At 41.6% G+C, this 16078-nt stretch overlaps 1 protein-coding gene across 7 annotated transcripts in view; it reads left to right on the forward strand.

The window, feature by feature from the left end:
• Positions 1-1251: 1251 nt before the first annotated feature.
• Positions 1252-16078, forward strand: part of MPDZ (multiple PDZ domain crumbs cell polarity complex component) — a 165554-nt gene continuing 150727 nt past the window's right edge. For all 7 annotated transcript variants that reach the window (XM_060102121.1, XM_060102123.1, XM_060102126.1 and 4 more), the window contains exon 1: positions 1252-1497. The gene's annotated coding sequence lies outside the window, so the exon portion shown is untranslated. The remainder of the gene's footprint in view (positions 1498-16078) is intronic.

Here is a 16078-nt window from a genome sequence, read left to right on the forward strand (position 1 = left end):
GGAAAAGATAAGGTAAATGAGTTTTTCCTTTATCTTAATTTTCATTTTCAAAAGACCCAGAGGAAATGAATATCCATAGACTATGAAGAAATCTACTCCATGTTTTTTGTTTCCCCATGGGAAAATCTACACCAATTCATATGTTTATAAAAGAGCAAGCGTCCTTGGGCTGAAGACACTCTCTTCAGTCTAGGGCACTGAGCTGACTTTACTCAACTCCTAGTCATTTACAGGCAAATGTTCTATTTTGCAGCTTTCTGAAAATATCCATTTAAAAACTTAAACCAGTTTCCCTCTGAAGTCTTGTATATTTTATAAACTGTGTTTCCCCTTAAATAGTTGGTGAATATTGTAGAAATACAAATCGGTTTTTTAAGACAAACCAAATTTACAAGTCTGCTAAAGAAAAACAGACCTTTAATTCAGGATATTAAAATAAATTCTTTAAATATTTTTAATTGGGCTTCTGAGTATCCTTTGATGTATACTTTAATATTAGACTTATGTATTGAAAAAGGGAGCAATTTTCCTCCCCAGAGAACATTCCTGGGACTCAGGGAATTGAGAATATCAGAAAGACAATCTTAAATGGCACAAAATAGAAATGAGTATGTTTTTTCCTGGCACCGTGTAATTCTGAACCCTTCCTCCACTTTTTTTTTGTTTGTTTTTTAGTTGGGTCATCTGTCTGAGAATGGACATTGATGCGCTAAAAGTTACTTTTTAAGAGTTAGATTAGCCCCGCCCCCAAGCATCCTCATTAAAGTGCTTCTCATCGCTTTAATGAGCTACCAGAGAGCAATCCGCATTAAAAAAAAAAAAAAAAGTCCTCAAAACTAGAAATAGAGGCTACCGGTTCCCGCAGGTTACCAGATTCAGCAAATAAAAATACAGGCTGCTCAGGTAAATCCGAATTTCAGATAAACAAAGAATTTTTTAGTGTATATCCTAAACGTTGCATGGGACACACTCGTCCAAATTAATGCTTCTTTTTTATTTGACGTTGACATTGAAGGGGGCTTTTCTCCAGCAACCGTGCGGAACCCACTCTCCACATCCCCCGCCGAGCGCCCGCGAAGCTAGTTTAAACCCTGGGGCCTGCCGGCTGGGCCGCGCCCCCTGATTGGCCGAGGCGCGCCAGCTGCCCCGCCGGCCGAAGGCGTCACGCAGCCCTGGCAGCCCGGGCCCAGCCGCCGCACCCGCCTCCGCGGCAGCCCCGGTCGGCGCAAGTGCGGCGCGCGCAGGGGGAGGGGGCGCGGCGGAGCGCGAGGCTGGCGTCGGGCCGCCGGCGGCCGGGCAGGATTAAGTTTCTCGGTCGAGCAGGAGCGTCAGTGCGCGTTCCTCCCGAAGCTCCTCGCCGGGACGTTACTTCAGGACAGAAGAGAGCGAGCGTGGGCGAGGAGGGGCGAGGCGAGGCTCCCAGTGTCCCCGGCGACCCCAGCTCCCCAGCCCTCCTTTCCTTTCGCGTTCCCGCCGGCGGCGGCCGCCGCGAGCAGGGTAAGCGGCGCCGGGGCCCGGGCCAGGAGGCCGGAACGCGCCCTCGTGCCCTGCGCGCGCACCGGCCGGGAAGGTGCGCGGCCGCCCGGGGCTCGGCGCGCGGGGTGGGCCGCCCACCCCGCGCGGCCCGGCGCTACCGGGAAGCAGCTGCTCCTCCGGCTGTTGAAAACGATGGGGTCTGGAAGTTTCCTTTGCGACTCGCCGGGTCCCCAAGCGGTCGTTCCGGTTCTTTCAGCCACTTCTCCCCTCCTTTTGCTCTTGTTGATTCTAAGAGGTTGAAAAGTTTCGTGTTTTTGTTCGCCAGGAGCGGCATAGTAAGGGTGCTGAGGAGGCGGACCCCGGGCCTGGCACGGGGGCCGGGTGCAGTGGGGCGCGGGCGCCTGTTGCTGTCTGCTGCGGTGGCGGCGCCCCGGGTCGGACGCCCACTCTATCGTTACGCGGGGGTGGGGAGACGCGCCCCCACATTGGCGTCTCTCGCCTCGGCTGCGGGACACCCAGAGCGCGCGGCTCACTGGTATCCGCCCCCACTTTTCACCCCTCTCCCTGGCGCCAGTGCCCTTTCGTCAGCTGTCCGCGTTGGTGGGAGTGTTTTGCTCCCGCCTCCCCCTTTATCCCCCCACCCCGCGGCGATGGGGTGCCTTTGTCTGCAGTTTCGCAGCCCCGGGATGCCGGATGTTTGTAGGGAAGCGCTGTTCCGAAGCGCGCGCGCGCGCGCGCGTGTGTGTGTGTGTGTGTTTCAGCGGTGGTGATGGTGTAAATTCTTGCTGCGTTCTTTTGCAGAGGCACAAAGGCTGGGCTATTCTTTCTTGCCGATCGCGTGGAAATTCATGCTGGGACTGCGGAGAGGGGGAGGGGCCGCTGCAGCTCTGTGTCCAGGGGCGAGTAGGGGGCGGTGGGAAGTCCCCGTCCATCTCAGCGGCTGGGGCTGCGGAGGTTGCTCTGCTGGGGCGGAATCCGGGTTTGGACGCTGCGGGCCTTGGGCCGAGTGGGTGCGGGTGGCGGCTAGTGTTTCAGAGGTGTCATCAGATAAGAGGACCTTGACTTCACCAGCCTAGAAGGAAGACTCTCCAAGTTCTTTTGGTGTCGAGAGGGGAATAATCTGAAAAGTGGCCAGACTCTTGTCATCCAGCCTTGTTGGACAGCTGTGGCGTAAACATCCCATTTGTGTTTCCGTAGGCATTCCTCATTTAGGTTGCCTTTTACAGAATAAGTAACACCTAATCTGAAACATTTATGAAGTGATGGAGTGGGTTTCAGGGTTACTTGTTGCATTTGGGTATAGGGAACTACAATGAACTTTTTTGTAGGAGTCGCATCATCTAAATTTGTAAAATATATGCTTTAGCCCCGGTAGAATTTAGGTAAATGACTGCATTTAAAACCCATCAAAACTTGAAGTTTCTTGGCTTGAATTCTAATGCAGTGCACCTGTGCCTTTGCCTGAGGGAGGAGCTGAGAGGGTTTAGAGGGTGGTGGGAATAATCTTGTCTGGGTTGCCCAGATTTCCTGCTTGCTGATGGGCTAGTTTACAAATGGGCCAGGTTTATCTAGACTGGACTCTATCCCCCACTGCCCCCTCACTCCCCGCTCCCATCTCAGAGTTCACATTAGGGTTCTTAAAAGCAGAGGCCTGGGGCTTCCCTGGTGGCGCAGTGGTGGAGAGTCCGCCTGCTGATGCAGGGGACGCGGGTTCGTGCCCCAGTCCGGGAAGATCCCACATGCCGCGGAGCGGCTGGGCCCGTGAGCCATGGCCACTGAGCCTGCGTGTCCGGAGCCTGTGCTCCGCAAAAGGGAGAGGCCACAACAGTGAGAGGCCCGCGTACCGCAAAAAAAAAAAAAAAAAAAAAAAAAAAGCAGAGGCCTGTAACCTTAAGGGCCAAGGGCCAAATCTGTCTGCTGCAGCCTGTTTTTTTTCTCTACGGTTTAAGAGCTAGGGATGGTTTGTACAGTTTTTAATGGTTGGAAAACAAAATCAAAAGAATAATATTGCATGACATGTGAAAAATATATGAAGATCAAATGTCAGTGCACATAGTTTTATTGGTGCACAGCCACTCATTCTTATTGTCTGTGGTTCTTTCTTGTTGTTTGTGGCTGCTTTCGCAGCAGCAGTGGCAGATTTGAGTAGTTGCATAGTTGGGACAGAGATGGAGAGCCTTCAAAGTCTGAAAAATTTACTGTCTTACTCTACAGAAGTAGTTGCCAAATCAAGACTAGGCTTCAAAAGTATTGCTTACATACTCCCTCTGGTAATGAGTGTATTGTTTAATTTCATTGCCTTTTAGGCCCTGTTTCTGGTGTTCTGTGAATTGGCAGACTGTTCCCCAGTAGGCAGACAAATTAATGTGTTGGATTTCTCATTTCCATATTTCACTCTCAAAAAGTTTTCTTAACCTTTGGTATCTTTTTTTTTGAAGAATCTAGGCTGAAGTGGGGTTTGTGATTAGCAGGAATTATATATTTAGCTATTTTAAGTTTAATATATAGCTGTATCTCTGGGTGCTCTGCAGTGAGTTCTGGTGACTTCTAGCTGTTCTGTTACCTGAGCAGCTTTGAGAATTATAGTTCTGCTTATTTAGGTAGAGAGAGGCAGGGGTTAGGGGTTGTCATAAGTTCCTTTCCACAGGCAAGTTGTCACTTAGGCAGAGCTAGTTTGGGGAGCCCCTTGACCCTTCACCACTCGTCTTGCCTATGCCATTTGCAAAAACAGACAAAAACATTGATGAAGTTTGTCTCAACACATTACTACTAGATTGCTCAGATGCGTACCATAACTCTTACATGTGTTCCCTCCCTTTCCTTGGCTCCTTTCAGTATTTCTTTTCCCCTCTCTTGTTTCTGGTTTCCTTTCTCCATTTAACACACTCCTTCATTTCATCGCGTGAGCCCCCTGACTGTTGTTGCTAGGGGAGAGATGTATGTCAGTTTCTATTGTACTCCAAATTCCTATCATATATACAATGCCCTGTTTGGCGGCTGAAGTCCTATTTGCATCTCAGATACTTTTTTTTTTTTGTATATCTTTATTGGAGTATAATTGCTTTACAATGTTGTGTTAGTTTCTGCTGTATAAAAAAGTAAATCAGCTATACGTATACATATATCCCCATATCCCCTCTTGAGCCTCCCTCCCACTCTCCCTATCCCACCCCTCTAGTTCATCACAAAGCATCGAGAGGATCTCCCTGTGCTTTGCAGCTGCTTCCCACTAGCCATCCATTTTATTTTTGGGAGTGTGTATGTATGTCAGTGCTGCTCTCTCACTTCATCCCAGCTTCCCCTTCCCCTGCTGTGTCATCAGGTCCTTTCTTTACATCGGTGTCTTTATTGCTGCCCTGCTACTAGGTTCCTCAGTACTGTTTTTTTTTTTTTAAGATTCCATATATGTGCGTTAGCATATGATATTTGTTTTTCTCTTTCCGACTTACTTCACTCTGTATGACAGACTCTAGGTCCAACTTCACTCTGTATGACAGACTCTAGGTCCATCCACCTAATCACAAATAACTCAATTTCATTCCTTTTTATGGCTGAGTAACATTCCATTGGATATATGTGCCACCTCTTCATCCATTCATCTGTCGATGGACATTTAAGTTGCTTCCATGTCCTGGCTATTGTAAATAGTGTTGCAGTGAACACTGGGGTATGTGTATCTTTTTGAATTATGGTTTCCTCCGGGTATATGCCCAGTAGTGGGATTGTTGGGTTGTATGGTAGTTCTCTTTTTAGTTTTTTAAGGAACCTCCGTACTGTTCTCCATAGTGGCTGTATCAGTTTACATTCTCACCAGCAGGGCAAGAGGGTTCCCTTTTCTCCACACCCTCTCCAGCATTTATTGTGTGTAGATTTTTTGATGATGGCCATTCTGACTGGTGTGAGGTGATACCTCATTGTAGTTTTGATTTGCATTTCTCTCATGATTAGTGACGTTGAACATCCTTTCATGTGTTTGTTGGCAATCTGTATATCTTCTTTGGAGAAATGTCTATTTAGGTCTTCTGACCATTTTTGGATTGGGTTGTTTGTTTTTTTGTTATTGAGCTGCATGAGCTGCTTGTAAATTTTGGAGATTAATCCTTTGTTGGTTGCTTCACTTGCAAATATTTTCTCCCATTCTGAGGGTTGTCTTTTGGTCTTGTTTATGGTTTCCTTTGCTGTGGAACAGCTTTTAAGTTTCATTAGGTCCCAATTGTTTATTTTTGTTTTTATTTCCATTTCTCTAGGAGGTGTGTCAAAAAGGATCTTGCTATGATTTATGTCACAGAGTGTTCTGCCTATATTTTCCTCTAAGAGTTTTATAGTGTCTGTCCTTACATTTAGATCTTTAATCCATTTTGAGTTTATTTTTGTGTATGGTGTTAAGAAGTGTTCTAATTTCATTCTTTTACATGTAGCTGTGCAGTTTTCCCAGCAGCACTTATTGAAGAGGCTGTCTTTTCTTCATTGTGTATTCTTGCCTCTTTTGTCAAAGATAAGGTGACCATACGTGTGTAGGTTTATCTCTGGGCTTTCTGTCCCGTTCCATTGATCTATATTTCTGTTTTTGTGCCTGTACCGTACTGTGTTGATTATTACGGTAGCTTTGTAGTATAGTCTGAAGTCAGGGACCCTGATTCCTTCAGCTCTGTTTTTCTTTCTCAAGATTGCTTTGGCTATCAGGGTCTTATGTGTTTCCATACAAATTGTAAAGTTTTTTGTTCTAGTTCTGTGAAAAATGCCATTGGTAATTTGATAGGGATTGCACTGAATCTGTAGATTGCTTTGGGCAATATAGTCATTTTCACAATGTTGATTCTTCCAATCCAAGAACATGGTATATCTTTCCATCTGTTTGTATTGTCTTTGATTTCTTTCATCAGTGTCTTACAGTTTTCTGCATATAGGTCTTTTGCCTCCTTAGGTAGGTTTATTCCTCGGTATTTTATTCTTTTTGTTGCAATGGTAAATGGGAGTGTTTCCTTAATTTCTCTTTCAGATTTTTCATCATTAGTTTATAGGCGTGCAAGAGATTTCTGTGCATTAATTTTGTATCCTGCTACTTTGCAAATTCATAGATTAGCTGTAGTAGTATTCTGGTGGCATCTTTAGGATTTTCTGTGTGTATGTAGTTCAGATATCTTTTAAATGCATATATATGGTGAGGGAGTAGAGGCTCTCCCCAGAGTTTACTGTATCTGTGCAAGGCGTGGTGCTTGGAGACATTCAGGGAAATCCTTGAAATGTAATTTTGCATTGATCAGGCGTTCAGCCTTTAGCTGATGAAGTGGAGAGGCTCTGCTTTACAAAGAAATGGACCCATTGTCTAGGGTTCAGATTAAGGGATTTAGAAGCTGGCGAGTAACAGTTGCCTGGAAGATACTGTCGTGAGTTAAGAGCAGATTATTTTCTCCAGATTACATCTCAAGTCTGACATAATAGATTTGATTCAGGTTGAGTTGCAGGTTGGCTCCCTTTTGTATATTTATAATATGCATAAAGTAACTCTGTGCTTTTCACAAAATATCTTCGGGCAGAATTGACATATTGGGTTGGAAATGTCCCTATATATGCTAGAGCAAATGACACATCTATCAGCAAAAGCTTCTCTGATTCAGAGTAAAGAAGCAAACAACTTCCTGTAGAATTCAGGACTGCTTGATGGTGCATGTGAATGATGATATATCACCAATTGTATTTCCCAAACAGTTATATGTGCTCTTAAAATACGTTTGGCCTAAAGTAGGAATTCATTTGATATTGTTACATTGTTACATACATTATCAACCCCATATTTATAACAAGAAAGGTATTATTTTTTCTTGTAAATTAGTTTCCTGCTTAAAAGAGCATCACTATAAATACAGTTGGAAATGATGTTTAGTATGGTAAAGTAATTAAATAATTATAGTGGGGTTCCACATGGGTGAATAAGAATAAGGAGATGAACTATTTCTAGATAGAGAAAACTGATACCATTGCCTTCCTGTGAAACACTTCCCAAGAAGATCTGAGATAGTTACTCATTGAGTAGATGGTAATAGATGGATGAGGAGGTATGTTGAATGAATTGGGTTAGGCACTCGGGAGAACACAGAATAAATACTGTTGGAAGCTTACTGTCTTTGTTGGAAAAATAGACACACAGAGGAAAGAATAAAAAGTTTTACATGTAGTAAAAGTTACAGTGATTAAAGAAGTTAGACATCAACATTGGGTTGCTTGCTGGCAACTTGTAGATGGATTAGGGCCCACCCCAGTGACCTCATTTAACCTTAATTACCTCTTTAAAGACCCTCTCTCCAAATATAGTCATATTCTGAGGTACTGGGGGTTAGGACTTCAAAATATGACTTTGGGGAGGAAACAATTCATAAATTCTTACAGAGAATGTAAGGCTCGCACAGACTGTAGGTTGTAAACTGGTGAGACCTTGAAGAATTGGACTGGCTTAGGGTAAGGGAGGGAGGTCCTGTAGGAGGCTATTGTGGTGGTATAACTAAGTTGTATTGTGGTAATTTGATGTTTGGAAAGAAAGGGAAACTACTATGTGAGGAAAAAGGTATTTTATCTTTGGCCTGAGGCCACTTGTTTTCTTTCTTCTGGTTCACTGGAAAATTGGCCCTTCCTTTTTGTAGACAGAGCATTAGTTTTCTTTTCAAGGATTTCATAAAAGCCTCAATTTTCTTAAAATATTTCTTCTATCTCTCACAAAATGAGTAAAACATTAAATTCGCAAAGATGAAATATTAGCGTTGTAAACATCTCACGATGGTTTTGGAGTGTGATTAAAACAGTAAAATTTATAATTTAAATTATATTGACCTAAAAACTGTGTGTATATTGTATGCATTTTTTATGGGCAGATATTTGGCGTAGTCTTTTTTCCCCAGAAATATCTTCCCCTTTTTGGAAAAATATCATTTAAAAAGTAATTTATATCCTATATCATAAAGTAACAAAAAACTTTTTGAAGCGTTGAAATTATATTTGTTAGAGAAGTGTTAAAGCAGTTCTTCCAAATTTGGACAGCTGAGTTTAAAAAAAAAAAAAAAGGTAGAACAAGGCTTAAATTCTGGCTTTTTTTCTTCTTGCCTGTGGTGGTTAAATTTGTTTGGTCGAGGGAATTCTTGTCTTTATCCTCCTGTTGGTTTAACTTAGATCTGCAAAATCAACATTCATTGTTATTTTCTTGTAAACCACTCTACCTCCAGATCTAGGGTGCCATAACTAAATGCAGGAGGGGAAAGTGAAAAAGAAAACACTTGTAAGAAAGGAAAAGACAGAAACATCAGCTACTAGACAACAAAAAACCAAAACAAAAACTCAAGGAAAAACCTATTTAGTTTGTGTTGATGATTTAATGTTGATAGTATGAATACCTTTTGGGATACTTTTCATTTACTCTATTGCTTATGTTTTAAAACTATAGTTATAGTAAAATACATAAGGTAATTCTTTCTTTTAGTAACTTTTTTTGATGATAAAAAAGCACATTTAAAAAATATGGACAACATAAACAACTGCAAAGAAGCAGAAAAACTTAGCTGCAATTCTGTCACCTAGGTACTATCCCTCCCCAAAGAAAACACGTATTTTGTGAAACGGGAATGCTTAACTTATTTTGATATACAAATGAACAAGTACAGCCATTGGTCAGTAGTTTTCAGTAACTGCCCTTTCTCTCAGTGAGGATAACATGATTTGAGATTATTAAACATCCATACGTTTGAACTGACATTAATTGCACCTGTTTGAACCAATGTCTCTTGACTCTTTGAGGAGGTATAATATGCCTAACTACCATATGGCACACAGGACACCAGTGGAGAATGCATTTGTAATTCTTGATCTGGGCTTAAAATTAAATGTTCCATAGACCTATAGTTAAGTTTGCAGTAACTTTACATTATGTATTGATAATTAGGTGGTCCCTAGCGTGCCTTGCTTCAGGGAAAGTGCTGAAGAAAATGGTCATGGGAGTCTGTTATCCTGTGCTTATAAGACATCACTACACTAACAAAACTGTGATGACAGAACCATAAATATTAAAGATTATTTTACAGTTTAAAAGGTCTTCTCTGATCTATACAAGGTATGCCCAGCTTCTCTTATATTTTGCTAGGCACCCCTCCCAAACAGGTCGTTTGTCTAAGGCATTACTGGATAAAGTTAAAGAAGGTTTAGACCAGATGTTCCCATTTTCTTCCCCCAGTCTTTCAAGGGTATTTCATTTTAATAAGTCAGGCATGAAGCCTGCCTCTGGGCAACATTTATTTCCTGCTGTAGCGCTGGAGGGGCCTCAACTATAGGATTCAGTGGAGTTTTGCCTGATGCCCTCTCCCTCCTTTCTACCACATTCACGGTTTTCCTGGGAGTATTGAGTGTAGTCATCCTGTTCCCTTTGAGTACAGCACTGGAATGCCTCTTTATGCTATAAACTTTGCAGAATGTACACCTATACATATATCTATCTATATTAACAGCCCCTGGGCCTGGATTATTGCCCCCTAGGCAGTGCTATTAAGTTCAGTTGGGTGCTAAACTCAGGACGTTTAGGCTTCCCCCTTCTCTCAAGGAGGGGAGAGGGCTTGTTTTAAGTATTTTACTGAGGTATAATTTATAGTTCACATATGATAAACTGCACATATTGAAAGTGTACAGTTTGTTGAATTTGGACCCTTGCGAAACCAGCCTCGCAATCAAGACAGCGCACATATCCATCCCCTGCAGATTTTCCTCATGCCCCTTTGTAATCCTTTCTTGCTTCTACTTCCCTATCTCCAAGTAACCACTGACCTGCTTTTTCTCACTATAGTTTGCATTCTCTAGAGCTTTAAATAAATGGAATCATACAGTGTGTTCCTTTTGTCTGACTGCTTCACTGTGTATTTTAGGATTCATCCTTGTTGCCTGTCCTCGTGGTTTATTACTGTTTATTAATGAGAACGAGTTCATTTTATGGATATACCATTCAGAGTTTTTAAAATAGTTTTAGAATTCTCCTATACTTCATCCATTGTCTTGTAGTGTACTTGTTCTTGGTTTCAACTGTGTTGTGTCAGACTTGTATTTGACAGTTTTATTCAGTCTTCTTAAATTCATGCTCCTTTTGGATCAACATAAAAGTTAAGTACCCTTATTTAATGTTACATGAAGTTCAAAAGTATGTAAATCATATTTTATGAAAAAAACCTGGCAACTGTAAAATAGGGAGATTTAAATTTTTCAAATTTTTGAAAATATCAGGTGATTAATTTTGTTTAAGTCACGTGAGTGTTGAGGTTTTCCACAAGCTTTTGTATACTACATTGTGAAGTCAGTTTCAATATTGAGCCCAAAACTTTATTTCCAGATTGCTTGCCTAATTCTCCTGACCCACGTGCATATTTTTGGTAGTTCTTATAATTTTTGGTAGATTTATTGGTCACTTCTTGTGACAACTTTATGTGACAGTCCTATAGTGATTTGGATAACAAAGGAGTAATTTGGCACCTGAATTATACAAATAATTGCCATTCATTATATGTTACACCTAAGATCATCAGACATACCAAAAATTGGAGAAAGGATGGTCATTATATTATAAAAACATGTTATTCTTACTGGGGTCATTCAGGGTTTTCAGGCCATTTTTAACATTTATGTGTTTGTCTCTACTTTCTGATCACTTGATTGAAATTAAGTGGCTAAACAATAAAAAAAACACAAACCCCAATGCAGCAACACCATTAAAAGCAGATGTGCTGTCTGGATTATTACAAAAGTAAAAGTTGGTTTATAATCTTAATTTTAACAGTCCTTTGAATACCATAGTAAAATACAGTTAATGCATGTGGTTAAATAGTAGATGTGTTAATTAAGAAGCAAATAGTCACGTTTATTGAAAGAGAATGAGACTTTTTTTTTTTTTTTTTTTTTTTTTTGCCGTATGCGGGCCTCTCACTGTTGTGGCCTCTCCTGTTGCAGAGCGCAGGCTCCGGACGCACAGGCTCAGCAGCCATGGCTCATGGGCCCAGCCTCTCCGCGGCATGTGGGATCTTCCCGGACCAGGGCATGAACCCGTGTCCCCTGCATCGGCAGGCGGACTCTCAACCACTGCGCCACCAGGGAAGCCCGAATGAGACCACTTAAATTGTTTTCAGAGAGGAAATACCAAGTTGTCAAGATGACCTTAGTGAGTCCTATAGACTTACATAGGGTGACTAAATAGTGTAGCCTATTACAGTTATCTCTGAATTAGTAATTGGGGGATTGAATTGGTCCATGCTTATTTATCTTATATGGGTAAGGTTTGTGTTTGGGTAGATTCATATTAATTCAGACTTCTTTAAATAATTTTCCCTTCTCTGAGCAACTTGGAATCTTGCCAGCATGATATAAGTTGTCATGTCTTTGGCTGACTTTCGTCAGTGTATCCTCAGGAGTGTACACTACCACTGCCTGACGAGCTTATCACCTGATTTAGACAGTGACACCTCTTTGCTTTCAGAGGGATACAGAGTTCTCTCTAGTGAGTCTTTAGTACAGATTATGAAAAACACTACTTTTATTATTGTGGAGAAATTTTAATTTCTTCTTGAATGTTTGCATATTCAGTTAATGGAAGATCCAGAGGTGAATTTGTTTTGGTTTAGTGTGGAGGTAAATAAGAGAGCATCATGGCTGATTTATATTTTTTACATGTATTCTCCTCCGTGTATGTAGATATTATTTCACCGTGGAGCTTGCTGGAGTATTTTTGATTCCACTAAAATTAAAAAAAAATTTTTATATGGTTCTTTAACTTTTAAAGTAATATTTTTCTACAGTGTCATTTTATTATTTTATTATCCTATTATAAGATTAGTCAGCTTTTTTCTTTCTTTTTTAAAATATCTTTATTGGAGTATAATTGCTTTACAATGTTGTGTTAGTTTCTGCTGTATAACAAAGTGAATCAGCTATACATATACATATATTCCCATATCCCCTCCCTCTTGCATCTCCCTCCCGAACTCCCTATCCGACCCCTCTAGGTGGTCTCAAAGCACGGAGCTGATCTCCCTGTGCTATGCGGCTGCTTCCCACTAGCTATCTATTTTACATTTGGTAGAGTGTATATATATACATATATATATGTATATATATACACCAATGCCACTCTCTCACTTCGTCCCAGCTTACCCTTCGCCCTCCCTGTGTCCTCAAGTCCATTCTCTACATCTGTGTCATTATTCCTGTCCTGTCCCTAGGTTCTTCAGAACCTTTTTTTTTTTTTTTTTTTTTTTTAGATTCTGTATATATTTGTTAGCATACGGTATTTGTTTTTCTCTTTCTGACTTACTTCACTCTGTATGACGGACTCTAGGTCCATCCACCTGACTACAAATGACTCAATTTCGTTTCTTTTTAAGACTGAGTAATATTCCATTGTATATATGTGCCACATCTTTATCCATTCATCTGTCGATGGACATTTAGGTTGCTTCCATGTCCTGGTTATTGTAAATAGTGCTACAGTGAACATTGTGGTTCATAACTCTTTTTTTTTTTTTTTTTTTTGCGGTATGTGGGCCTCTCACTGTTGTGGCCTCCCCCGTTGCGGAGCACAGGCTCCGGACGCGCAGGCTCCGGACGCGCAGGCTCCGGACGCGCAGGCTCAGCGGCCATGGCTCACGGGCCCAGCCGCTCCGCGGCATATGGGATCCTCCCAGACCGGGGCACGAACCCGTATCCCCTGCATCGGCAGGCGGACTCTCAACCACTTGCGCCACCAGGGAGGCCCCATGACTCTTTTTGAATGATGGTTTTCTCAGGGTATATGCCCAGCAGCGGGATTGCTGGGTCGTAGGGTAGTTCTCTTTTTAGTTTTTTAAGGAATCTCCATACTGTTCTCCATAGTGGCTGTATCAATTTATATTCCCACCAACAGTGCAAGAGGGTTCCCTTTGCTCCACACCCTCTCCAGCATTTATTGTTTGTAGATTTTTTGATGATGGCCATTCTGACTGGTGTGAGGTGATACCTCATTGTAGTTTTCATTTACATTTCTCTAATGATTAGTGATGTTGAGCATCCTTTCATGTGTTTGTTGGCAATCTGTATATCTCCTTTGGACAAATGTCTATTTACGTCTTCTGACCATTTTTGGATTGGGTTGTTTGTTTTTTTGATATTGAGCTGCATGAGCTGCTTGTACATTTTGGGGATTTAATCCTTTGTCAGTTGCTTCGTTTGCAAATATTTCCTCCCATTCTGAGGGTTGTCTTTTCATCTTGTTTATGGTTTCCTTTGCTGTGGAACAGCTTTTAAGTTTCATTAGGTAGGTCCCAATTGTTTATTTTTGTTTTTATTTCCATTTCTCTAGGAGGTGGGTCAAAAAGGATCTTGCTGTGATTGATATCATAGAGTGTTCTGCTTATGTTTTCCTCTAAGAGTTTTATAGTGTCTGGCCTTACATTTAGATCTTTAATCCATTTTGAGTTTATTTTTGTGTATGGTGTTAAGAAGTGTTCTAATTTCATTCTATTACATGTAGCTGCCCAGTTTTCCCATCAGCACTCATTGAAGAGGCTGTCTTTTCTCCATTGTAAATTCTTGCCTCCTTTATGAAATATAAGGTGACCATATGTGTGTGGGTTTATCTCTAGGCTTTTTATCCTGTTCCATTGATTTATTTTGTTTTGTGCCAGTACCATACTGTCTTGATTACTATAGCTTTGTAGTATAGTCTGAAGTCAGGGAGCCTGATTCCTCCAGCTCCGTTTTCTTTCTCAAAATTGATTTGGCTATTTGGGGTCTTTTGTGTTTCCATACAAACTGTGAAATTTTTTGTTCTAGTTCTGTGAAAAATGCCATTGGTAGTTTGATAGGGATTGCATTGAATCTGTAGATTGCTTTGGGTAGTATACTCATTTTCACAATGTTGATTCTTCCAATCCAAGAACATGGTATATCTTTCCATCTGTTTGTATCATCTTTAATTTCTTTCATTAGTGTCTTATAGTTTTCTGCATATAAGTTTTCTGTCTCCTTAGGTAGGTTTTTTTTTTTTTTTTTTTTTTTTTTTTTTGCGGTACGCGGGCCTCTCACTGTTGTGGCCTCTCCCGTTGCGGAGCACAGGCTCCAGACGCACAGGCTCAGAGGCCATGGCTCACGGGCCCAGCCGCTCCGCGGCATGTGGGATCCTCCCAGACCGGGGCACGAACCCGCGTCCTCTGCATCGGCAAGCGGACTCTCAACCACTGCGCCACCAGGGAAGCCCCTCCTTAGGTAGGTTTATTCCTAGGTATTTTATTCTTTTTGTTGCAGTGGTAAATGGGAGTGTTTCCTTAATACCTCAGATTTTTTTATCATTAGTGTATAGAAATGCAAGAGATTTCTGTGCATTAGTTTTGTATCCTGCTACTTTACCAAATTCATTGATTAGCTCTCGTAGTTTTCTGGTAGCATCTTTAGGATTCTCTATGAATAGTATCATGTCATCTACAAACAGTGACAGTTTTACTTCTTTTCCGATTTGGATTCCTTTTATTTCTTTTTCTTCTCTAATTGCTGTGGCTAAAACTTCCAAAACTGTGTTGAATAATAGTGGTGAGAGTGGAGAACTTTATCTTGTTCCTGATCTTAGTGGAAATGGTTTCAATTTTTCACCATTGAGAAGGATGTTTGCTGTGCATTTCTCATATATGGCCTTTATTATGTTGAGTTAAGTTTCCTGTGTGCCTACTTTCTGGAGGGTTTTTATCATAAATGGGTGTTGAATTTTGTTGAAAGCTTTTTCTGCATCTATTGAGATTATCATATGGTTTTTATCCTTCAGTTTGTTAATGTGGTATATCACCTTGATTGGTTTGCATATGCTGAAGAATCCTTGCATTCCTGGGATAAACCCCACTTGATCATGGTGTATGATTCTTTTAATGGGCTGTTGGATTCTATTTGCTAGTATTTTGTTGTGGATTTTTTGCATCTATGTTCATCAGTGATACTGGTATATAGTTTTCTTTTTCTGTGACATCTTTGTCTGGTATGGTATCAGAGTGATGGTGGCCTCATAGAATGAGTTTGGGAGTGTTCCTTCCTCTGCTATATTATGGAAGAGTTTGAGAAGGATAGGTGTTAGCTTTTCTCTAAATATTTGATAGAATTTGCCGGTGAAGCCTTCTGGTCCTGGACTTTTGTTTGTTGGAAGATTTTTTTTTTTTTTTTTTTTTTTTTTTTGCGGTATGCGGGCCTCCCACTGCTGTGGCCTCCCCTGTTGCGGAGCACAGGCTCCGGACGCGCAGGCTCCGGACGCGCAGGCTCAGCGGCCATGGCTCACGGGCCCAGCCGCTCCGCGGCACATGGGATCCTCCCAGACCGGGGCACGAACCTGCATCCCCTGCATCGGCAGGCGGACTCTCAACCACTTGCGCCACCAGGGAGGCCCTGTTGGAAGATTTTTAATCACAGTTTCAATTTCAGTGCTTGTGATTGGTCTGTTTATATTTTCTGTTTCTTCCTGATTCAGTCTCGGATAGTTGTACTTTTCTAAGAATTTGTCCGTTTCTTCCAGGTTGTCCATTTTATTGGCATGTAGTTGCTTGTAGTAATCTCTCATGATTCTTTGTATTTCTGC

Source organism: Mesoplodon densirostris, chromosome 6 (assembly GCF_025265405.1).
Source record: "Mesoplodon densirostris isolate mMesDen1 chromosome 6, mMesDen1 primary haplotype, whole genome shotgun sequence".
Taxonomy (NCBI): Eukaryota; Metazoa; Chordata; class Mammalia; order Artiodactyla; family Ziphiidae; genus Mesoplodon; species Mesoplodon densirostris.